This window comes from Peromyscus leucopus, chromosome 8a, assembly GCF_004664715.2.
Source record: "Peromyscus leucopus breed LL Stock chromosome 8a, UCI_PerLeu_2.1, whole genome shotgun sequence".
NCBI lineage: Eukaryota > Metazoa > Chordata > Mammalia > Rodentia > Cricetidae > Peromyscus > Peromyscus leucopus.
In genome coordinates, this window is record NC_051085.1 from 45,413,172 (window position 1) to 45,429,402 (window position 16,231).

Below are 16,231 nucleotides of genomic sequence, written 5' to 3' on the forward strand. Positions count from 1 at the left end.
GTTCAGGTTCAAAGGTTATAGGATGGCAAAGAGCATTGAAAGCTGACTATAGCCATTACTTTCTCATTACTGCAAACACCCAACCAAGGCAACTGAAGGAAGAGAGGGTTTCCTTTGGCTCACAGCTCCAGGGGAAGTCCATCATGGCAGGGAAGTCATGGGGACTGAAGCTGGAGGCAGCTGGTCCCATGGCACCAAGGACTAAGCCGGGAGAACAGTGCCGTCCATTAGTAAGGGTGACCTAACCAAGACCGAAGCTTGTCTCGAAGGCAATTCTAAATCCTGCCGAGTTGACAATGTTTCCTGTCAGGTTGGGTGTCAAGTTCTGTCCCTCCACCTGCTTTGGATCACCATTGCACTCGGGCCTGGGTCTCATGTACCGCATGCTTTAATGTCTCACAAACACGGGAAGACAAAGGAAACCTGTTTTTGCAGATAGCCATAGCATGTATGCTGGGACAGTCAGTCCCCCTCACTTGTGTGGGCTCCCCAAGTTGTGGGTCTAGCCAGTGTTGTCAGCTGTATGGCTGGTGCTTTGTCTCGTCAGCGGAGTATTTTGGCAGCAGAATTCAAGAGCGTTCTCCCAGGGCAGCCTGAAGTAGTTCCAGAATAGTCTTCCTGTGGCAGACAGGTTCCACACAATAACCACGTAGCTCAGGCGTGAAAAGCGTAGACACTTGTTCTCATCAAGTCTCCAAAAACACACGCCTCCAAACCTGAGGCTCAGAAGGGAGCGAAAAGGATGCCGTGTCCATTCGGTCCTGATGATGATTGACTTCCAACTTTGCCAGCACCGGCAAAACCCCCAGAAGTTCCCGTGGTTCTTCTGCACTACCCTCGTCCGCCTCTGTGCAGCATCAGTTCAGAGCTGGGAGCCGTGAACAGGACCACTGACAGTCCCAGAGAGCTGCTGACCAGCTCTCTGCCTGCCACCCACGGCTCCCACAGCTCTGTGCTAACACGTGGGGACTTGCCTCCATCAGCACATCAAAAAGCCAGGTCAGGGCATGCCTGTGAGCCTCAGTTTCTCTTTTTGACTCCTCCCGGGGTGTTCCAGTAACAGCAGATCCTCGTGTACCTACGCATTGTCTACCTCTCTGCCAGGTCTTCCCTTTCTTACCCAAGGAAGGTAAGGGAGCCTTTGAGCAGTAGATGGAGTGCCGTGCCCGAATGCCGGTACAGGGTGCTCCTCTGATTTGTAGTTGACTGGTGATCTTGATTCCCATGTCTGTAAAGCTTACAGGTGATGATCTGTAAACCAAAAACCTAAGCAGTGGCGGAAGTGTGGAGTATCAGACTGGAACCATTTTTCCGGTTTCAAATGACATCAGTGCCTGACTGTAAAATTTCAGGATTTGTTTCGCTCACTCACTGTTTGAATGTGAAGAATGAGCACGTGCTGGTCATCAGGTTGGCTTGGGTATCATTAGTTATGTGTTCACGCATTTCCAAGTGCTAGAGAGACACGAAGGACCATCAGTGGCAGACATCAGGGAGGCGTGGAAATCGTGGGCACTGCTGTGTGTGCCACCGTGGGCTGAAAAGAGGGTCCTGTCCCAAAGCTTCACCAGGAAGGATGCTCTACTGACCTGTGAAGACTGTAGGGATGGGGCTGCACAGAGGGCTGGCTGTGAGCGGGGGAGGCGAGGGGACTAAACCGACCTCTTAGGGGAGGGATCTTTGAGTCACAATTTTCTAAGGCAGAAGACAAGAGACTTCAGATTTGAGAAGGGGAATATTGTATACATTGTGATAGTAGGTTTAAACATCTAAAATATTTTTATTGATGATGGTGGTGGTGGTGGTGTGCGTGTGCGTGTGCCTATGAAAGTCAGATTACAGCTTTGTGGAGTCAGTTCTCTCCTTGTGCTTTTTCTTGGGTTCTGGGAATCAGGCTCAGACCTCCAAGCTGGTTCCGCCAGCCCCTCTGCCTGTACAGCCATCTCTCCAACTTGGCTTTAAATATCTTATGCAAGATTAAACATCCCTTAAAGATTCTGAAGTCAGGCTCCTCTTTAGAAAAGCAAGCAGAACATCTTTCAGACACATTGCTTATTAACCCTGGACACAGAAGATGCACAAAAGGTAAAAATAATGATGGCGTTTCACATAGATGAATCCCAGAAAACTTGGCTGTCTTCCTACAAACCTTGAAATAAATGTTTTCTGGAACATTAATTGGAAGACAGCTTGCTAGTCCCAAACTGGCAGTCCATGGTAGAAACTCAAAACTGCTGACAGACGCAGCCTCCAGATTGTTAAGGCGTGGAATCTTTTCAGCCAGCTGCCAAGTCATTGATCTCTAGAACTTTCTAAAATATGAACTCCACGTTGAAGTCCGCTTTACTGTTGGGTTCACACAAAGTGTTCCTGTTTATGTCATATCCCAAATACATGTCTGGTTTCTAAGAGACTCACCTTGGCCAGAATTAAGCTGTTTTTATTGACTGGGTAGTTTTTCCAGAAACCACGTGGATCAAATGCAGCGTTTTAAAAATAGAGTCCCAGTGGCCTTCAGACTCTTACTAAGTAACTGTAGGCAGGAAGGGAACTCAGGATACCTGTGGATATTTCTCAGTATTCCCTTAAAACCACACTTCCAGCATTATGTGTGTGGCATCTAGTATATGTTGTTATTATATATTTAGGAAACTCTCCAAATTCTCACGTTAGTTAAGTGATATATTTTCCGAGGCACAGAGTCCAGATCTCTCCACAGATTTACGGGCATCCAGCATGGTTGCTCCCCTGAGGGCTTCAATGAACAGGGCCTTTCTGTCTTCAGTCTGGGACACACTGGCCAGTCCATTCAAAAGCCACGTCTTTTTCAAAATGGCAGTCACCATGGGCTCTGTGGTCTGGGCGGTGAGGAGGTGGGTTAGTAGGAATGAAAACCCCTCAGCTCCTCCACACACACGTACATGTCCACCACAGTTCACTCTGCTAGGTCTCTCCTGTTTTTATAACAAAAGGCCAATCAAGGGACATCTCTATTTTGTAAATCTTTGTAGTTTTCAAAAACACTTTTTTACTAAGTGTCAAAGCAGAGTCCTTCTCCATCTCGTGCAAGGGAGTCTGGTCTGGGGCCTCGCACATATTCTGGTAGCCTACTTAAAAAGCACACAGAAGTGCACAGTGTAGGGAATTGTAGGGTAGGGTGAGGATGGACAGGATCAAACCCCCTAAAGCCCCAAATCTGGACATTTTTCATTCCTAAAACTATAGAATTCGGTTTGCCTGACACAGAGCTAGCCAAAAGGGGCATCTTTGCAAGAGGAGCCGGCAGAGCTCGCAGGTGCTGGAGTCTCCAGAGCCGGCCCTTCCTTCTGGTTTTCCCTCCCAGCAGTCAGTCACCTCAAGTCATGGGCTGCATCCCTCTGCAAAAAAAAAAAAAAAAACGGGTGCCAGCAGCCCATGATGCTGAGAGGAAAGGCAGAACTCCGAAAGGGGAGCTGTTGCCATGACGCTGTCGGGCTGTGCTTCGCCTTCTGGGAGCGTTTCAGGGGTTCAGAGATAAACGTGGTGGACGGAGATTTCCTAGAGGGAAGCGGACACATGGGTAAAGTCAGTAGATCGACCCACCCCACTAGTGAAAGGCAGTGACACATGATGCCAAGGAACAGGCGGGCCTGGAGGGGCACAGCGCTGGAGGGGCAAAATCTGACATGCGCAGAAGAGACTCCACGGTCCAGGATGAATGTCAGAGTCCTACAGGACTGCAGAGAGCTGGGCAGACAGCAGACCTGAAATGAGGGCCACAGAATCTGGAGTCTAGGGTTAAACAGTGCTGAGTCAGGGCTCCAGTGTGAGTCCAAGGAACAGGCGGGGCCTGGAGGGGCACAGCGCTGGAGGGGCAAAATCTGACATGCGCAGAAGAGACTCCACGGTCCAGGATGAATGTCAGAGTCCTACAGGACTGCAGAGAGCTGGGCAGACAGCAGGCCTGAGATGAGGGGGCACAGGGTCTGGAGTCTAGGGTTAAACAGTGCTGAGTCAGGGCTCCCGTGTGAGTCCAGGGACCTGAAGAAGTTAAACGTGCTAAGAGGGACTTCTCCATCAGCACTGTTAAGGTCTTGGCAAGTGACAGGCACTTCCAGATCGGCCCGCAGCTCACTGCAAATCCAGAACAGGCAAGCAGGAGAGGATGCTAATGCTTAACCTTCAAGCCGAGGGAAAGTTTCCTAGAAGGCTGAGCCAACGAATTTAACATCATTTTCTGGCAAGGTGCCTAAAGGAGCTCCTTGAAGGATTGGTCAGATGGGTGTGGTAGTCTACATCTGTAATCTCAGCACCCGGGAGGCAGAGGCAGGAGAACCTCGAGTTCAAAGCCAGCCTAGGATACACAGTAAGACCATGTCCCAAACAACAAGATGGCGAACCAATTCAGAGCTATGAAGATGGCCGAGTCAATAAAGTGCTTTCATAGTAAAGTAAAGCACTTTCTGTGCAGGCTTGAGGACCTTAGGTCAGTCCTCAGAATCCACATGTAGAAAGCCAAGTGCGGCGGCGGCACACGCCTGTGACCCATGCTAGGGAAGCAGGGACAGACAGATTCCCAGAGCTCACTGACAGCCCTGCCTAGCGAATCAGTGAGCCAGGTAGGAAAGCCTGTCTCAAAACACAAGGTGGATGGCACCGAGGGGTAATAACCAAGGTTTACCTCTGCCCTCCAACCACACCCACACACGTGAACAGGCACACATACCAGCAAATCAATAATAATCAATAAGTGACTGCTTCATTGAGTGTTAAAATGGCCCCAGTGTAACCATTACTGGGTTATTCAGACCAAATTCCTTGCAGAAAAATGATTCTGTTTTTGAAAGGCGATTTTACTGATGGAGGGGAAAGATGCCCCGGCGCTGTCAGTAAGGGACTGAGAAAGTTGCTGAGCTTGTGACCGTGATGGAGGTGGAGGCCCTGGAGGCGGTGGTGCAGCAAGCTGGCTCTCCCCACCCAGTAGTGGACCAGTGTCACCCCAGGGAAGAGGGCACTTCAGGCAGCCCCTCGGCCTGGATCTCAGCAAATGCCTGGCCTGGCCCTTGCCTTAGAGTGTGCATTAGCTGGAAGCCAAGGCCTGCCTGGGGCAGAGGGAGGAAGCCACGCCCAAGCCACGTGACCACAGGCCTGCTGCCCAGAGGCACTGGAATAGTGCCAACGACAGGCACCCTCCCTCCCTCCCTCCTCATGCCCTCAGGAAATTCCGAAGTCCCCTTTGAAAGGCTCCAGAGAACTCTGACCTCAGATCTGTCTGGTGGGACCTATTGATCACTTATTTGAGTGAGGAAGTAGACATCAGGTCATAAATTAAGCCCAGGGTGATGTGTAGTGAGAGAGCCAACAGTTTCAGGTGAGCTCTGTGCCCCTGTGGCAAGCTCAGCCACTTCCAGTGTGCAAAAAACACGAGGCAGCAGCCCCTGGTGGGGAGGAACTTGATGGAGATGAAAGGGCCGGAAGAGAGGTCACTGGCTGAAGTTCTAAGGCCTGATTTGCATATCTCCCCCACTGGCCCGGTGGGGGGGAAGTCATTTGCATATCTCCCTTAGTGGCCACTGGAGAACTCATTTGCATATCTCCCCTCCTGGCCCCAGGAGGACTGAGCCTGGGAATCGCAGAGAATAAACTAAGTTTGTTACTATTGCAAGTAGGTGGGGTTAGTAAGGATGGGCAACTGGCTCTGTTTGAGATTTTTAAGTTGTTTATTAGAAACATAAAAGCCCTTCCACAGGACTTTGAGTGCAAGCCAAAGGCGCCTGTCACTAAACTAAGATAAACGATGGCGAGGTTCCTGGCACTGGCTGAGAACTCCACGCACAGAACCTGTGATCACCTTCGCTCTCCTCCCTTTCGATGGGGGTTGGGGGAGGGACAAAAGCCATGGGAACTCGGTTGCCAACATATTCCCAGGCACCTGTCGTCCAGGTGAGGCAGGCTGTCCTCACGGTCAGCATGTGCATTGTCCTTCTTACCCAAAATAGGTTGCTGTGGGGAGAAGAGCCTGCGCCAGAGCCCACATCCTCTAAAACAAGCACCCCCCCCCCCCCCGGTACTATTGAGGATTGAGGGATAAGAGATTTAGATAGAAACATAGAAGAGCCTCTGGAGGGTCTGGATCAATACCCACTGGCCCCTTCTGGCTCTTCTAAAGGACCTTTTAAAGGAATGCCAAGGGGTGGAGCAAAAGACCCCCCCTAGCACAGCCAAGTGCAGACCCTTCCAAACACCTGGTGACCAAGCACGTGGTCAGTCCATCCCCTTATGCAGCTCTGCTGTGTAAAGCGAGCTCAGATCTCACTGGGAAACCTCTGTGGGCTCCCACACTGGGTGAAGGCGCAGATGTTTCACTCATCTGTCTTCAGCTCTACATCAGTCCCAAGCTCAGGGTGATAGAAGGGCACCGTTTATAGCTGGGATCTGTAACAAAAGATTAACGCCCTGAAGCCACCTTCATTTCTGGAGGGGCCCACGGCTTGCTGTGGAGATGAACGCACCCTGTAATACCAGCTCAGGTAGGAGGGGAGAGAAAACCCAGGCGATCCAGTGGACTGTAAGCTTGAGTTAAGAAAGAATTTTTGGTATAAGCATATCCCATCTAATATTTGGCATAAACTCATGCTGCAATTGATTAACCATGGATTTCTAGTTGGCGAATTTGACGACATCCCCTGGTATTATAGCAACTGGACTTAGGTTAGGAGTTTGAGCATTCTCTACAGTTTTCTTAAAAGAAAACGTCCATCAGCCTTGTCCCTGCGTATAGTACTGCTGACTGGAACCAAGCCTCGTCCAGAACCTCTCTGGACTGAGCACACCCCTCTTAGGTCCGCTTTGTCTGCAGTCAGGAAAACATGCCGAGTATGGGAAGGACCACTACAGAGCCCTTCCAGAGTCACTGTGGAAAATAGATGTGCGGATCTAGACGTGATTATCGAAACTGACCTTAACAAATGACATGAGAACCCTCCCAGCTAGTGGGTAACTCACAGGGCAGAGTCACCTTGAGGTTGGACATGCGTGGCTTAGAATTTAGAAATTGGAAATGAGGATGGGGTGAGTGAGGGGATGTTTTACTTGAAATATGGGATGTTTTATTGGCAAGAGAGAAAAGAAAAAAGAGGAGATACTTCTGGCTCCCAAAGGGACCTTTGTAAAGAGAGTTGGCCGGGTCAAGACTGCCTAGGTCAAGACTGCCTGGCACTGTGAAAACAACTTGAAATGTGTGTGTTGTTAGCAGTGAACAATTACAGTGTAACAAATAAAGGCAAAATGAGTCCAAGCTGGGCCTTTTAAGTAGCTGTAGTGAACGCTTGTTGAAATTACAAAGCGCTAACCCCGGTAGGTGAGCAGTGGCCATGGCTCTTTACAGTTAACAGTCACTGCTGAATTTCCCGTTGCTTTTTAATTGTGAAAACTGCCTATGCGGATTAAGAAATACCAGCGACGTTAGAAGCCTGCAGCACAATTGGAATAAACCCCAAATAGAAAATATGCCAGAATTCACAGGGATAATTTTCAAATTATTACTTTGAAATATGGTTGAGGATTTGATTTTTTTTTTTTTTTTTAGAGACTCTTAACATACGGTCAAAGCTAAACTGTATCTCTGCTTTCATTGCTCTCCTTTGAATAAGAAACGAGCCAGGAGACAGTGTTTATTGGAGTCCTCTGGTGCCACTCAAGAACTGTCTGTGTATAGTACAAACCAAATAGTGAAGAAGGCTGGCCTTCCTGTCCCCGCGACTCTGTAGCTGCTCCTGTTACTGCTAATGACTGGTCACTTCTTCCCTTTGTCCCCGCCCCAGGCACTGTCCCTCGAGTCCCTGCTGACTGTCTTTGTAAGTCCAGCTACCACACAGATTGTGGGCACGCTCCCCAAAGCACTCTGTTATGCATCCTGGGAAGAATTCCAAAGAATGAGCTCCAAAAACGGGGCTAAATCTAGCTTGTCACAGTTCCAAAGAGAGAAAGAGCCAAAAGTTTTGACACCATTTTGGGGGGTGGGAGGTGGCAGCAAGACACATTTGAGTTGATTTCCTGAGTTAAGCTTCTCTGGCAGCTCAGACCAGCAGTGGTTCATGGATGCAAAGAAGCTCTTTGTTAGGTCCGGCTCATGCTGTATCCTGGCAGAAGTTTCTTCCCACTCAGAAGACTGGTCCCATCTGTGACTTATCACCCCCAGAGTCCCTTGGGGGATGAACAACTCCTTGTTGAAATGTCACAGAAAAGTTTCGCTCCACCTGCTACCCACAGTATAAACCAGGAAGATGAGGAATCCACAGACGTGTATTCCTGGGATGGGGTCAGTGATGGTCGCCTAAGAGGTAGAGAAGGGATGTGACTGAGTACCTACTGCAGTCTGGACCCAGCTCACACCAAACAGCTCAGAGCTTTCCTCCCCTCCTCCCTACAGGTCTACCAACCAGCCTTAATAAAGGTTCACACATCCCCCACTTACGTAAGGAAAGAGTAGATGGTTAAAAGGAACATCAGAAGAACAGGAAATGTTTTCTTTGACATTAATGGGGAACACTCAGGACTCAGGGGCTTTGGATGGTCCAGTGCCATGTGGCAGGAGGAGGAAGGAACCGTTTCTTTCGAAGACATAAAAAGGAAGACGGAAATTTTTTCTTTTGTAAGCTTGTAAATCGACTGGGTCTCAAAACAATCTTCTGGCCCTGTAAAACTCCTAGCAAAGGGTGTGCAATGTACAATCAAGTCACCCTGAGACCTGCTGGGATTTTGTTTTCTTCTCTGTCCTGTCTCCAAGCCAAGGCACTTAAACCAAGAACACCCCACTCTGTCCTGAATTATGATCAACTTCACTTGCCCTGAAGTCCTCTGTCATGATAGCGTAAGGTGTCAAGTCACTCTTCCATTGAGTCACAGGATCTGCTTATAAGTGACAGATGATGATGATGATGATGATGATGATGATGTGTGTGTATGTATGTGTACACACATATACCATGTAAGTCTTGAGTTTTTTGTGGCTGTTTCTTTCTTGATGTGCATGTAATTGACCAAAAGAAGGGAGAAAGGGAGAAACCTGAAGAGAAAAAAGAGTTGTTTACTGACATCTTCTAACTCGGATGTTGGATTCTCATTTGTGGGTTGGATCAAGCTTCTCAACAATATGCATTGTGACCTTCAGCAAGGGATTCATCCCCAGGGAGACTTTCTGACCTCCCGGAGTCTGATGCTGAGTGTTGACAAGGGTCCAATCCCACACAGAAGATAAGGTTGTAATGAAGGACCCGTGTGAGAAAGTGTCCCCTGAGTTCACAAGAAAACAGGTCTTCCTGTGAAGAATCTCTGGGGTTTCATGAATGTGGACGGATGTGGGCATGCAAGTGTGTGCCCAGATGTGGAAGCCAGAAGTCAAGTAGGTGTTGTTCCTCAGGTCATCGGCCTTTTGGACTTTTTTTTGGGGTGGGGTGGGGGGGAGGAGCCTAGAACTCACGAAGTAGACCAGGCTAGCCAGGGAGCCATGTCCTCACCTCCCCAGCACTGACAGGCGTCACAGGCATTCACCACCATGCCCAGCTTTTCTGACATGGGTTTGTGTAACCCAGAGATGGGTTACACTTACATTGCTTCCCACTTTGAACAGATTCACTGATAAATGGTTTTCCTGATGTGCCTAGAATCCAGTAGATTGTATAATGTCAGACCGGAGGCTTCCAAAAGTCTACCTTGAAGGCTGTGGATCAAGAGGGTACAGGTTATCCTTGGGGCCTAGGCATGCCCACCCCCTCCCCAGTCACACACACACACATCTAACACCTTGAACTCTCCCAGTTTTAAAACCAGGAGCTAACTGCAAACCAATGCTCGGATGCCATGCATCACTGCCTGCGATGTTTATGGCTCCAGCTATCCCAAGCCGCCCCATGGCACATAATCATGTACAATGTTGCTGAGGCACAAATGAGGATAGTATGGACGGCAGGTCGGGTGGGTGGTAGTATACTACTGCTCAGCTGGGTGAGTAGGCCCATTGACTGTTATCATCTATGTAAACACTTGCTTTTCTTATTCCTCACTGCCCGTCTTAGTGGGAGGACGATGTCGTAATATCTTGGTTATTTGCCACTTGACATCTGCTAATGTCCATCATATGCCCCTCCCACAAGTCCGAAGTCTTCTGAGCCATGTTCAGGGCCCTGGACAGCTGGGCGGAATGCAGGTGCCGTGTCCAAGGGAATTACCATAGGTGGGTTCTAGAAGGTTCTCTGCTCCAACTCCACGTGAGGGGTTTCTTTGTGGGGGACAGATGCAGCAGGCATCAGCTCCCACAAATACTGCAAAGAGGTTCACTTCCCTATCCCCAGTCATGGCCGACGTTTCTGAGGAATTTGATTCTGGAAACTACCCGTTTTTAAAGACAACCACAAAAAACCACAACCAGTCATTTTTCCTTTCTAGCCTGTGCTTTCAGGTTTGCTGGGGACAAATGTTCCTGAGACTGTACTGTGTTGTAGAAAGAGAAGATCTCTTAGCGGTTCATTCATTCGGACTAGGTCTGGAATTCTTCATGAGTCTGTTAACATAAGGCACTGTGCCTTCCCCAAAACTCTTATTCTATTTTAAATGTTTTATTTTGTTATTATCTTGTGTATGTGATGTATATATGTATGAATGTAGGTGCATACATGCCATATCATGTGGAGATCAGAAGACAGTCTGCATGCAGGCGGGCATGACATTTCCTTCCTTCATCTGGGGTCCTGGGTATTGAACTTAGATCATCAGGCTTCGCGGCAGGTGCCTTGACCAGCCTGTTACACTATTCAAACATTTCAGATTTTGCTGGCACCAGGGTTACATTAATAAACCACAGACTCTGTAGCTGTGCGGGTTGTCACAGATGGCAATTGCCTTTGGGGAGTGTCTCACTCCCCCCCCACCCCACCCCCCTTTGTGTTTTTAAGTAACTATGATCCTAATTGTTGGATTCAGTAGCTCTGCACTACTTTATGATGTGGACCCCCAGATCCTCCATCTAGCCAGGCAGGGAAGCATTTACTAATCGGCCTCTGTAAACACTGGGAGCAGATGCTTCTTCAATTTCACTCACCTTCCTTCCTATTAGTACTTTGAAAACAGCCTGTTCGCACCTTCAAATGCTCCTGGGTAAGAGAGAAAGCACACATTTGTGCAGAAAAGAGACCCGATGCAGAGATGAGCCTATGAGCAGTCCAGCCCGGTTGGAGGCTAGCCTGGTTACTGTAGGCGCCCAGCCTGGGTCCCCGGGGTACCATTTCTTTGGTACCCAGAGATGGAGGTTTCGCAGAGCTGTGGGTGGCTGTTTCGGTCTTGAGCCTTTTCAGGATCCCTTTTCTCCTGGGCATTCAAGGAAAGTGAGTGGCTTGTCATTTCCTAGACTAAGTCCTATCCATTCACTGTCACTAATTCGGTTTGCAAATGAGTTTCTGCAGCCATTAACAAGAATAGCATCTGTGCAAGTGAACGGCCATGTCGGCTCAGCAGCTAAGCTGTTGAGGACAGCTGAGGAACCAGATTGAGTTTGCTTCTTGAAGACTGGATATATAGGAAACTCTGGAGCCTGGAGGGACTGTTCACTTTTCAAAGGACTCCTTTTCAGAGACAGAGAGACAGAGAGACAGACAGAGACGGAGACAGAGAGAGACAGAGAGACAGAGACAGAGACAGAGAGAGAATGAATATTTACAGTAGGATTTAAAAAAAAATACTGTCTCCTTCTACTACCCTAAAAATAAGGCTTCATTATTACCCTGCTTTTCAGAGTATTCATTATGCGTAAAGATGGTAGGCCTCTAACACTACATCTTTTAAAGGTAACTTTGAATATCATTAGAACTTTTTTAGTTGATAGACTCTGTTCTTTTGAAGAAATATTAGCTGTTTTCACTCTGGCTTGGAATAGAGGGGTAAGCTTTTACACCTGTATCCAGAGGAGAACTATTGGAAGCTTCTGCAGGTCAAATGCATTACTACTCAGCCCCAGCTCCCAGCCCAGCTCTGCCCAGCATGTGGGGTGCCACTGCTGCCCATGGAATGCAGGCCAGAGTCTCAAGCAGTCGTTAGCAGGTAGACTTGAGTCTTTCTGGGTGACCAGTATTATCCATTGAGCCCTGCATTTGTCCTTCATTGAGTGTCCACTGAGCCCCAAGACCTAAGGAAAGTGAGGTCATGCCTGGGCTTTGCTCTCATAGGGGCTGCAGCCCAGTGTCCCATCTTGTAGACCTAGTAGAATGTTGTGTGGTAACAGAACAGTGCCTGGGATAGCCCGAACAGTGCCTGGGATAGCCTGTTCTTTCCTGTCTCTGCTTACGTCTTCTCTCGCAGCCTCCACCCCAGAGTTGAGGGTATCAGAACGCTGAAGTGCCACACTGCGTGTGTTCCAGCCGGGCTGTAGGCTCCTGGGAGTGCTTAGCAGAAACTCTGGGTCTTTTCCCCGCACTTCCACAGAGATGAGCGTTGATTTTTTTTTTCCCCTTTAGCGCTGGTGTGCTTACACCAACCTGTGTGTGACCATTCCCTCCTTTGAGGAGAATGATCCAGAGAGAAGCGGGGAGCACTGGGAGGTGAGAGAGGAGGGGAGGGGCTTGGTTCGTGGGTGGAGACAGGGTGTGGAATCGTGTTATCAGTGCAGTTATCACTGTCGCCTGGGTCCTGAGCAGGGTGAGGCTGTGTGCCCTCTCTGTGTGCCCCTTTGTATTTCTGTCAGTCACAGAGGAGTTCCCAGAAAACAGGAAAGGTGTGTGTGTGTGTCTGTCTGTCTGTCTGTATCTGTGTACACACAGGTTCCTTGGAGGCAGGAACTGGAGGACTGTGTAGCATTAGCCCCCGAGGATGGTGTTATAGCAGAGGCAGCTACTCAATGGGCGTGTTGGTAGCCGGCTGAGTTCTCCCACAATAGGGAAAGGAGGGGATGCACATCCTAGACAGAGGCCATGCAAAGCCTCAGCCTTGAAGTCCACTCCATGAGTCTCCTGGCTGGCCTTTTGTCCTCAGGGCTGCTTGGGAACATGGCCGGCGGAAGGAAGAATGGCCCTCTTACAGTCCTCCCGTGGAGGGGCCCTTCCCACATAACCCTCCCTTGGCGCTCACTGCTGAGAAGTTTGCCCAGGGGCTTGCCAGGTGTCGGGTCAACAGTGCATGTTCCCAGATACCTCTCTGGGGAGGAGCTAGCTGGAGGGACTCTGCCAGGCCCTGAATGCTGACCCCAACTCCTTACCAGCAGCAGACAGTGTTACAGTATTTATGGAAGCTACTCAGTCCATTATATCCCAAAAAGCCTATGTAGTCAAATCATTTGTCCTTAATGGCTTAACTGTTTAGGATTTATAATATCTGAGTGTTCTTTTTTTTTTCTTTTTAATTAAATGAATAAGGGGCATCATGGGACCAGGAATTCAGGCATCACATAGTCTCTTAATGTTTGTGTGTCCGGAGGAAGAAGTTGGGCTCTTTGGTTTTCTTCCAGTTAAAATGATTCCCAAGGTCTGGGCTGATTTAACCTCTTTTCTTGTGGTAGATTTGAGTGGCTGCCTTGGCCTCAGTGGCCGCTCTTGAGTAACTGTACATACAATACACATGTGGACATCAGGCGGATAGTGTGACCTCAGTTGAACAGAGGAGCCCTGGGCATTCCCCATCCTAGAATCAACTTCCTCACTAGGCAATGGACGCCTTTGTTATTTTAATCATCCTCGCGCTTGGTATTTGGAAAGACAGGGCTTCCTGTTGCCGCAGTCTGATAGGATGGAGCTCGTGGGTGCATTCTAAGTAGGTTTCAGACTGCTGAACAATAAAACAGAGCGAGTTCTTAGAACGCATCTGCAGCGATTGATAATCACAGCCCTGTGCCAGCCATCCTGAGCCCATATGGGCTGACCAAACAGATCAAGCTGGCCAGGGCAGATGGGGACCTGGCATCCGTGAATAACTCCGTCGCTTTCTCCCCACATGTCAGGACGGGCTGGCTGGGGCTCGGTCTGAGCGTCTTGGGAAACAGCATGTGCATGCCGAGTGTGCCTGCATCACCTTCTTGTGGGGCCCTCCGGATGCTCATCCAGGATCTTGAGTGGCTGGCGTACACGGCTGGCCCGGCACTGATTTTTCTGTCCCCCTGGCTTCTTTATCGCACGCCTTCCTCTTGGATGCCAAGCAGAAGTTAAAGGCGGTGTGTGTGGGTTTTCTAGTCCGAACCTCTGCTGGCTGGCTGCTGGCAGCTCCACTGAGAGATGTACTGGGAGGGGATGAGTTACAGAGGGGTCAAAGGCTCTCTGTGGGCTTTGTTGCCCTCTCTCTTCATGGCTGTCACTGAGAAACGACTCCTAGGTTCTGTGGCCTGCAGGTAGGGCCATTGGTTCGGGGGTGGGGGGGGGGACACCAACCAGATGACAGGATCCTCTCCATAATAAGTGGGAGAAGTACTTCTGTTTCTCCATGCTCTTGCTTCCCCCGGAGTCATATCTTGAGGTGGGGTACACCTTTGCCTGGTTCTTCCTCTGTCTTCTTCTGCCCAGTATCCTGACCCAGGGACTTGGCCATCTGGCCACTGTCCCTTCAGCTGGATAGTACGAGAGGCCGCGATGGGTATAGAAGCAGCTGAACCTCTGGTGGCTAAGCCATTTCCATGTGGTGTCAGGGGAATAGACTGATAGGAAAGGCATGGAATTAAGCGCCCGGACATGCTTAGCCTGAGAACCAGTCCCCCACACTATCTGGGCGTATCCTCTTGGTTACTGAACCTCAGCCGACCTGTTTGCTCCTCTGACAGGAAGGGTTCACAAAATACATCTCCCTCCGGGGCTCCTCGGGAGGGCACTGAAGGCTCCCTGGCACCCATTTTCCATCGCGCTGCCTCTGGGTTGGAAGCCCCTTCCTCCCCACCAGCCTTTACAGCCGCAGGATGACGATGGCCGTGCTTGTCTACGTGAAAGACACGGAGGCAGACACGTTAGCGGCGGCGGCGGCTGAAGCTAGGCGGAAGGCTCCAAAGCATCCCGTCGTCCCGTGACCACTGGTCATCCCGTTACCACTGGTGCCTCCGGGCCTTCTGTGCCTGTGGCTCCCGAGCTCTGGTCCTGGTTCTCTGCTATGGAATTATGGCTCAGTCGGGAGCCACTCTGGTAACACAGAGAGTAAGCTCTGGCCATGGGAGAACGCACTTCTTCACAGAATCTCATCATGAGCCGAGCTACTTAATGTAATTGGGAAGACGCTTAGTGATGCGTTGCATCCCTGGAGCTCTCCGAAGTAGTCAGGTTTCCTGGTTTGGGTTTTTGTTGTTGTTTTTGTTTGTTTGTTTTGGGTTTTGTTTGTTTGCTTGCTTGCTTGTTTTGCTTGTTTGCTGGAGACAGAGTCTCACTTGTAACCCAGACCCAAACGCTCAGTCCTTTGATGGTTTAATCGCCCAAGGCCTCGTGTGATTAAAGCACCAAAGCTTGGAGCTCTGGCTTAGCCTTTCTCTGCGGGGTGCTGGGCAAGGTGTGTCTCGGCACCGTTTCTTTGTGGAGACAGTTCAGTCTTTCCGAGTATTCTCGGTAAACTTGTCCTCTCTCAGAGCTAACACTCTTCTCAGAGGTATGCAGAAGAGACAGGTACTGAGTAAGGGACCTGCCAGGATTCAGTGCTAAGAAGAGAGAACTGGCCCGGAAAGGAAAAGGCCTGGTTGCTGCCATAGTCAAGAGCTCACTTCACCTAATGCTGAGCCGGTCTCCGGAGCAATCCCAGCCTGGCTGCCTGTAGGGGAAGCTGGGTTCTCCGCTGTAAGAGCCAGCCAGCTCATACGTGGGAGCTGGCCCCCCAAAGCAAGCCCCGTGCCATAGAAGCCCCACCATCTCCACATCTCTCATTGTTCCTTGCATTTTATTTAATTTTCATTTTTATTCTATTACTTTTTGGGGGCAAGGTCATAGCAAAAGGAATGAAAACGGATGGGAGATGTCCAGAACTTGCACTCAGATAGCTTAGCCATACTATCATTAGTGAAGATTTGATTTGCTTCAGACACTAACATATATGTTGAGGTTTCTCTGAATCAAGCTGGTTCTCAACACAGAGCAAAGCTAGCGCGCATGTGTAGAGCTGTAAGCCTCTCCACTGGGAAAGATTGACATGGCCAGACCTGCCTGTGCTCCGTAGGGATCTGAGAAGACAGGAATACATGGACACGTTAAAAGTTAGCCTCAGATAGCCACCACCTTAGGCATCATTGGCCAAAATACTTTTAGTGTGT

General features: G+C 49.5%; 1 protein-coding gene across 4 annotated transcripts in view; it reads left to right on the forward strand.

The window, feature by feature from the left end:
- Scaf8 (SR-related CTD associated factor 8) overlaps nt 1-16,231 on the forward strand; it is a 156,679-nt gene that overhangs the window by 84,007 nt on the left and 56,441 nt on the right. The gene's annotated exons all lie outside the window — the stretch shown is intronic.